Source organism: Scomber scombrus, chromosome 3 (genome assembly GCF_963691925.1).
Source record: "Scomber scombrus chromosome 3, fScoSco1.1, whole genome shotgun sequence".
Classification (NCBI taxonomy): domain Eukaryota; kingdom Metazoa; phylum Chordata; class Actinopteri; order Scombriformes; family Scombridae; genus Scomber; species Scomber scombrus.
Window position 1 is genome coordinate 34,336,774 of NC_084972.1, and position 7,721 is coordinate 34,344,494.

General features: G+C 51.2%; 1 pseudogene; it reads left to right on the top strand.

Moving 5' to 3' along the window:
* Positions 1-5,343: 5,343 nt before the first annotated feature.
* On the top strand, positions 5,344-7,436 carry LOC133976626 (uncharacterized; annotated as a pseudogene).
* Positions 7,437-7,721: the final 285 nt, after the last annotated feature.

A 7,721-nucleotide genomic window follows, 5' to 3' on the forward strand; every position in this document is an offset into this window, starting at 1 on the left:
TGAAAACATGTTTGTGGTGCTCAGGAGCTGATTAAATAAACCTCTTATGTATCAAATTTGATGCTGAATTTACATGTTTGTTAACAACCTGATCCTGAGGAAAGGAACAAGAACTCCACTCAGAGAGATTTAAAGCTTGAAAACATTAAAATAATTATTAATAAATTATAAACATTTTCATGATACATGTAAAATAAAGGTAATGACCAAGAATACACATTCACATCCCTCCTGAGTGGAATCATTTATCCACTAGTAACATTTACATATTGGCTTTTTAATTAATAATTCAGTTTGAACCTCTTTACTCTCTTTATTATATTTGTGTTTATATGCTTACTGGAAATACTGTTTGCACTAATCTAAATATATCTACAAGCAGAGAAAAGAACGCCTCAATATTACATTTAATTGTCCCTTTCAAAGATTATACCAAGGCTTTAATTTAAAGCAATATTAGAATAAGTGGAGTCTGGAGATAAATGATAAGCTGCAGTTGATGGTAGATTTTAGATCGGATGGTTACAGAGGTAACCGTGGTTCTATGAATGAAGGTCAACATGGGTCACTCTCTCCGAGGGTGAGCTGTTTCAGGAGACAATGTAGCAGATTAACACCTCCGCCCCGTGGGCGCAATAAGGGCTTATTAATACAGCTGTGCGATCAGCTGCCCACTCTCTTTTTCTCGACTGAGGCCCGAACTAGCCTTCTGAATGACAGTGCAAGCTGGCGTGTTGACCTTCATTCATAGAACCACGGTTACCTCTGTAACCACCCTATCTATTTCATATCTGGTCAACACGCTACCATATGGGTCAACAGTATAGCAAATATGGTCAGGCAGAAGGTGTAATGAGGCAAAAAACAGTCAGGACAACCAGTTCACAGATCAGATCACATTTTAATGAAGAAAATTAATCTCCAGGTTCGTGGCACAATAGTCAAAGGCCGATGAAGGCCACCTGCTGTGAAAGAAAATACTTTCCACTGAAAAGGACAGAGGTCCCCATGACAGAACATCCTTAATAAACCAACATAACCACTGGGTGAACACCAACCCTGAAGCCATGGTCCAGCATGGCAGGGACCACAAATCTCACAGGCCTGCTTGCAGAACAGCAGAGGCTATGGATGAAGCAACATTTAGCCTGTAGAACCATGCAAAGGTCCCAGAAGAGGCCCAACCAGCCGCTGCACAAATGTCCTCCAAGGGAGCCCCCTTGAAGAGCTCCCAAGAGGTAGCCATGCCTCTGGTGGAGTGGGCTACCACCCCCCTAGGTGGAGAGACCCCAGCACTATCATAGGCCAGAGCTATGGCCTGGACAATCAAGCGGGCCAAACGCTGTTTGGATAGAGCTTGGCCCACCTTAGCACCCCCATAATGGACAAAGAGCTGATCAGTCTGTCTAACGGGGTTTGTACGGGTGATGTACACCCTCAGGGACAGGACTGGACAGACCAAGTGTAACCGGGCCACCTCCACAGATGCCTGGGGTGGAGGATGGAAGGGCTCCAGGACCAAGGGCCTTAAAACAAAAGACAGAGGGAGCACCTTAGGTAAGAAGGCTGGATTTGGCAGGAGAGAGATGGCAGAGCCCTCTTCTCCCAACCTCAAACAAGATGGATACACAGACAGGGAGTGCAGTTCAGAGACCCGCTTTGCTGAGGCCAGGGCAAGAAGAAAAAACATCTTGAGGGAAAGAAGCTCCAGCCCCAAACTGGTCAAAGGCTCGAAACAGGCTCCGACATAGCCTGCAACACCACCTGCAAATCCCATGATGGGACCATGTGGGACCATGGTGGCCGGATACACCTAGCCCCTCTCAAAAAATGGCTAATAAGGGGCTGCGAGCCCATTGTCCTACCCTCAATATGGATGTGACGGTCAGATACGGCCGCCACATAGCCCCTTAAGGTGGATTCTGTAAATCCTTTCTCCAACGGTGACTGCAAAAATAAGAGAACCGCCTGTGTCCCACAAGAGACACCCAGCCCTTCTCTGCACACCACTGGCAAAACCGTTTCCATCTGCCAGCATAAAGCACCCTGGTAGAGGGAGCTCTGGCTGCCTGCAGGGTAACCATAACAGCAGGACTCAAGCTGCTTAGCGGCTCCCATCTAGAGGCCAGACATGCAGCCTGTAAATCCCTGGATTCTGGTGCCAGAGATGTCCTTGAGCCTGTGACAGCATGTCCGGCCTGACTGGGAGGCACCATGGGGTTCCTGCCAGCAGCCTCTGTAAAGTTTCCATCCATGGTTGATGTGGCCAATCTGGGGCCACAAGCAGAACCCTGGCCTCCATCATCCCCACCCTGGCCAGAACGGCTGGTACTGAGGGGAAAGGGAGGAAATGCATACAACAGGCCCTAGGGCCACTGGCCCGCAAGAGAGTCCACCCCCAACGTTCCCGTTGGACCTGCTATGGAGTACCATAGTGGGCAATGGGTGGTCTACCGTGAGGCAAAGAGGTCCACCTGGGCCTCTCCGAAGCGAGACCAAATGGCTTCCACAATCTGCGGGTGAAGCCGCCACTCCCCTGGACAGGAGGTCTGCTGCCACGTTCACTTCCCCTGGCAAGTAGATGGCCTTCAGGGACACACCCTGAGCATGAGTCTAGAGGAGGAGCTTCTGTGCCAAGTCGTGCAGGGACCCGGACCGCAGTCGGCCCTTGTGGTTGACGTAAGCGACCACAGTTGAATTGTCGGTCCGAACCAACACATGCTTCCGCCGAATTGCAGGAAGGAAATATACTAAGGCTCGATATACTGCCTGCAGTTCGAGCAGGTTGATGTGAGCCCCTCTCCAAAAGGGACTCCACAGGCCACGGACGAGGTGGGTCTCCCATAGGGCCCCCCAGCCTGCTTCTGAGGCGTCAGTAGTTATGGGTCACCCTTGAGCACACCGGGCCCAGTGGAACTCCCTCCCTGAGGCCTAGGGCTGTGGTCCACCCCGCAAGTGCTGGAAGGCAAATTGCAGACACTGGGATAACGTTCAGGCCATCCTCGTATGGGCACACCTTGTGCCTGGCAAGCCAATGCTGCAGCGGCCGCATGTAAAGCAACTCCAGGGTCACCACCTGGGATGCCGCTGCCATGAGGCCCAACAGCCTCCGGCCACGCTTCACTGAGATGGGCTTGCCCACAGTCAACTGTGACAAGCTGTCCATCAGCACCGCTGTCCTCTTCAAGGTGAGGAGAGCTCTCATTAAGGTCGAATCCAGAACCAAACCCAGATACTCCAACCTCCTTGATTGAACAGGGCAACTCTTCTTCCTGTTCAAGGCCAGCCCCAGGTTCTTGAGGTGGTTCAACACCGTCAAGGTGTCGAGCCCGGCCTGGCGTTCCGACGGGGAGCAAACCAGCCAGGTAATTCAAAATATGAATGCCCTGGTGACGGAGAGGGGCCAGCGCTGCCTCCATGCACTTTGTGAAGGTGTGAGGAGACAAGGACAGGCCAAACGGGAGGACGGTGTACTCGTATGCGGTGAATTGAAAAAAGAAACGGAGGTACTTCCTGTGACCTCAGTGAATAGGAATGTGGAAGTACGCATCGCGCAGATCCACCGTAGTGAACCACTCTCCATGCCTTATAGCTGACAGAAGGCGTGACAGACGAAGCATACGAAAGGGCAGGCGTTTTAGGAAGCCGTTGAACCCCTTCAGGTTCAAGATAGGATAGAGGCCGCCGTCCTTTTTCGGAACCAAGAAGTAGGTTGAATAAAACCCTTGGTGCATCTCGCCACTGGGAACGGGTGTTATTGCCCCCTTCTTCAGAAGGGCCAAAACCTCTGTCACAAGGGACTGACAATCTGCCCTGTCGCTGAGGAGGATAGGAACAATGCCGGGAAATGGCGGTGGTCTGGTTCTAAACTGGAGTCTGTGTCCTGACTCCAGTGTATTTAGTAACCAAGGGCACCGAGTACACAGGCGCCAGAAAGCAATGTGCTGAGGAGTGAAGCGTGAAGCCGGAGGCTGACAACCGTCAGCTGGTGGCCAACCCCGGTCTGGTGGCCGACCCCGGTCTGGTGTCCCCACGATGAGAGTTTCCACTGTGGTCATAGCGAAATGAACGCTGGCGAGCCGGGCCGCCCTTGACTGGGAACCCCCAGGCGGCAGGCTGCGCCGCCCTGGAGGCTGTAGAGCTGACTTGAAAGGACCCACAACCCCAACGCAAGCGTGAGGCTGGCACATCCCTCACAGAGCGCATCAGTTCCCTCTCCCTACGAGACTGTTCCAAGGCTGCCTCACAGGGTGGACCAAAGACCTCTCCTGGCACCACTGGAGCTGCCAGCACAGCAATGCAATCCTGGTCGGACAGATTGGATTGTGACAGCCAGACTTGGTGGCGTGCCTGCACCATGGAGTCCATTGATTGGCCAAGGGCTTGGGCATGCGCACTGGTGACCCGCAGCAACATGTCCGCCACACGGAGCATCTCAGCCATCTCATCACTTGGGGCTGCTGAAGCCAAATCTTGCAGCAGGCCCTCCAAATAAAGTAGCAACTAAGAATTGGTGCACGCCAGCCTGGCTGCCTGGTTATCAGTGGCCCTGCAGCGCCTGTTAGGGTGATTTGCATCCCTGCCAGCCCTTGCCATAGCTCCTGCCAACATAGCAAAGGTGGCCCCAACGTGGGGGGCCGTGGCCACCCCATGTGTTTCAGCCCCTGCAATGTTAGCCGGTTGGGTCCTTGGAAGGGCTGCAGAACTAGGAGCCCCCCAAGATGACTGCAGCTCAGACATAAAATCAGGAAGGACAGGGAGCCTGACTGACCTGCATCGCTGTGAGCCCCTGCCAAACACTGAAGCAGCTGGAAGCGGAGATTGGCAGACCAGCTGTGCACGTGCTGCCGCCCTTGTAATCACAGCCCTATCAGAACGGTCCATCGGCTCAAGCTCTGAAGCCTGTGAAGAGCCATTCCCCAAATCTGAGAGCGACTGGACATCCTTCTCGGAATGGGGGTCGTGCAGATCCTCCAAACTGTCAGAGGCTGCGACAGAAAGCAAATCTGTTTCTTTATCCCAGACATCAGGAGCTGGCCTACCCATGACAGGCAGCCTCCGGACGCTTCCTCTTCCGCGTGCGCAACTTAGCCTCGTGCAACCACTTTTAAAGAAACCAAACCTGGATCCCTCTGTTATCCCTCTGTTATCCCTCTGTTATCCCTCTGTTATCTCTCTGTTAGCCAATTTCTAAATTTCCTTTTTTAAGCAAAATTTTAGAAAAAGTGGTTTCAACCCAACTTTTAAGTTTTATGTCTCAAAATGACATCTTTGAGACATTTCTGTCAGGTTTTAGAGCATTACATAGCACAGAAACAGCCCTCCTCAAGGTAAATTCAATATCATGCCGCCTTGGTGACTGATCCGGTGAAAGCCTATGTGGTCGTCATCTATCGTCCACCAGGACAACTAGGCGACTTCTTCATGAGGTTGACACCCTGCTGTCATCAATTCCTGAGCATGAGTGTCCCATGCTCGTCCTCGGAGACATGAACATCCACTTGGACAGTGCCAGCTCGGTTGACTTCCTGTCTCTGGTTCACTCATTCGACCTAAAACAGGTCCCGACTCCACCGACTCACAAGGCTGGCAAAGAGCTTGATCTCATTCTTGCTCGGAGCTGCACCACGGACAACCTAAGGGTCACCCCTCTCCATCTCTCAGACCACTTCTTCATTCACTTCAATGTCCAGCTACCAGGACAACCCCCTACCTCCCCACCCATGGTTTCCATCCGCCGCAATCTCCGCAACCTGTCTCCCACCCACTTCTCCTCTGTGCTCTCCTCTTCTCTTCTGCCTCACGACACGTTCTCCTCCCTGCAGGTTAATGATGCCACTGATTCTCTCTGATCTACCCTGAGCTCATGTCTGGATAGCCTGTGTCCACTATCCACCAGACCTGCTCGATCGACCCAGTCGCACCCTTGGCTGAGTGACACCCTCTGGACAACGCGCACTGACCTCAGAGCAGCCAAGAGGAAATGGCACAAATCCAAAACAACTGAAGATCTTGCAAGCTACCAGACACTGCTGTCCTCCTTCTCCTCGAGTATCACTGCTGCAAAGAAGGCCTTCTTCAACGATAGGATCAATGGTGCCACAGACACGCGTAAGTTATTCACCACCTTCAAAGCTCTGCTTTACCCTCCACCACCTCCTCCAGCTACTAACCTCACTGCTGATTGCTTCGCCTCCATTTTTACTGACAAAGTGGCAGCCATCAGCAGCCAATTCTCTAAACAACGACCTCACAACCTGTCTTCTCCAAACCTGGGCTCATCGTTCCATGGTTTTACCCCCCTCACTGAGAATGAGGTATCTAAACTAATAACATGTAGCCGTCCTACCACCTGTCCGCTAGATCCAATCCCATCTAACCTCCTTCAAGCTATTTCACCGACTGTCACCCCGGCAGTCACACATATGATTAATTCTTCCCTCACTTCTGGCTCCTTCCCCTCTGCTTTCAAAGTGGCTAGGGTCGCACCACTGCTCAAAAAACCCTCACTTGATCCCACCTAAGTAAAAAACTATCGACCCCTCCTCTTCGCCATATACACCACCTCGCTGGGCCTAATCATCCGCTCGCATGGTTTTTCATACCACTGCTATGCGGCTGATACTCAACTCTATCTGTCTTTCCAGCCTGACGACCCCACTGTCTCAACGCGGATCTCGGATTGTCTCGCTGACATATCCACTTGGATGAAGGACTATCATCTTCAACTAAACCTGGCGAAAACTGAAATGCTGGTATTCCCGGCCAAACAAGGTATTCATCACAACATCAATATTAAAATTGACTCTCTATCTCTTGTTCCTACCAAGGCTGCTAAGAATCTAGGTGTCATTATTGATGACCAACTGACATTCTCGGACCATGTTGCCGCCGTCTCCCGGTCGTGCCGCTTCGCCCTATTCAACATCCGAAAAGTCAGGCCGTACCTGACCCAATATGCCACTCAACTGCTGGTACAAACCTTGGTGATGGCCCGTCCCGACTACTGCAATGCTCTCTTAACAGGTTTGCCGGCCTGCGCGGTGAAGCCACTGCAGATGATATAGAATGCGGCGGTGCGACTGGTGTTCAACCAGCCAAAGAGGGCACACGTCACTCCGCTGCTTATCGAGCTCCACTTGTTACCTGTAGCTGCTCGCATCAAGTTCAAGATTCTTATGCTTGCCTACAGAGTGATTGTTGGGAATGCTCCCACCTAATATGTTACCCCCCGGATGCTGCGTTCAAATGAACATCGCCTGGCTCTGCCGGCCGTACAACTACGGCAATCCAAGTTATTCTCATTTGCAGTTCCAAGTTGGTGGAACGAGCTGCCGAAAACCACCAGAGCAGGGGCCTCCCTCTCTGTCTTTAAGAAGCACTTGAAAACCCAGCTCTTCAGAGAGTACCTCCTCTCTAAACTTACAATTACTTAGCACTCTTAACTTACAACTACTTAGCACTACTTAGCCGTATTTATTTATTGTCACACTAATGTCTGTGTTGCAATGTAACTTGAATGTTATTCTCCCTTGTAAGTCGCTTCGGATAAAAGCGTCTGCTAAATGACTAAATGTAAATGTAAATGTAACCAACAACATTCTTTTAACAATGGACAGGGGATAGAGCACAGTTTTAATTGATCATCTTAAAACTTGGGTGGGCATCAAGGACACTGCACTGATTGGTTTTATTCTTACCTTTTAGAAAGAACCTTTGCG